Below are 1,394 nucleotides of genomic sequence, written 5' to 3'. Positions count from 1 at the left end.
TCAGTACGATTGCAGTGATACCTCATTTATATAGTTTTTTTTATGTTTTGGCGCTTTCACACAATAAAAACTATTTTACAGATAACATATTTTTGCATTGCTTTATTCTTATATATATATATATATATATATACAGTACAGACCAAAACTTTGGACACACCTTCTCATTTAAAGATTTTTCTGTATTTTCATGAAAATTGTACATTCACACTGAAGGAATCAAAACTATGAATTAACACATGTGGAATTATATACTTAACAAAAAAGTGTGAAACAAATGAAAATATGTCTTATATTCTAGGTTCTTCAAAGTAGTGTGCTTTGATGACTGCTTTGCACACTCTTGGCATTCTCTTGTTGAGCTTCAAGAGGTAGTCACCGGAAACGGTTTTCACTTTTTCACTTCATAGGTGTGCCCTGTGAGGTTTCATAAGTGGGATTTCTTGGCTTATAAATGGGGTTGGGACCATCAGTTGTGTTGTGCAGAAGTCTGGTGGATACACAGCTGATAGTCCTACTGAATAGACTGTTAGAATTTGTATTATGGCAAGAAAAAAGCAGCTAAGTAAAGAAAAACGAGTGGCCATCATTACTTTAAGAAATGACGGTCAGTCAGTCCGAAAAATTGGGAAAACGTTGAAAGTGTCACCAGCCTCAGAAATCGCAGGTTAACAGCAGCTCAGATTAGAGACCAGGTCAATGCCACACAGTGTTCTAGCAGCAGACACATCTCTACAAAAACTGTTAAGAGGAGACTTTGTGCAGCAGGCCTTCATGGTAAAATAGCTGCTAGGAAGCTACTGCTAAGGACAGGCAACAAGCAGAATACACTTGTTTGGGCTAAAAAACACAAGGAATGGACATTAGACCAGTGGAAATCTGTGCTTTGGCCTGATGAGTCCAAATTTGAGATCTTTGGTTCCAACCACCGTGTCTTTGTGCGACTCAGAAAAGGTGAACGGATGGACTCTACATGCCTGGTTCCCACCGTGAAGCATGGAGGAGGAGGTGTGATGGCGTGGGGGGGCTTTGCTGGTGACACTGTTGGGGATTTATTCAAAACTGAAGGCATACTGAACCAGCATGGCTACCACAGCATCTTGCAGCGGCATGCTATTCCATCCGGTTTGCGTTTAGTTGGACCATCATTTATTTTTCAACAGGACAAAACCCCAAACACACCTCCAGGCTGTGTAGGGGCTATTTGACCAAGAAGGAGAGTGATGGGGTGCTACACCAGATGACCTGGCCTCCACAGTCACCAGACCTGAACCCAATCGAGATGGTTTGGGGTGAGCTGGACCGCAGAGTGAAGGCAAAAGGGTAAACAAGTGCTAAGCATCTCTGGGAACTCCTTCAAGATTGTTGGAAGACTATTTCTGGTGAATACCTCT

This window comes from Phyllobates terribilis, unplaced genomic scaffold (genome assembly GCF_046119375.1).
Source record: "Phyllobates terribilis strain yellow unplaced genomic scaffold, ASM4611937v1 Scaffold_1__5_contigs__length_1240528914, whole genome shotgun sequence".
NCBI classification, from domain to species: domain Eukaryota; kingdom Metazoa; phylum Chordata; class Amphibia; order Anura; family Dendrobatidae; genus Phyllobates; species Phyllobates terribilis.
Note: the sequence above shows the minus strand (reverse complement) of the source record.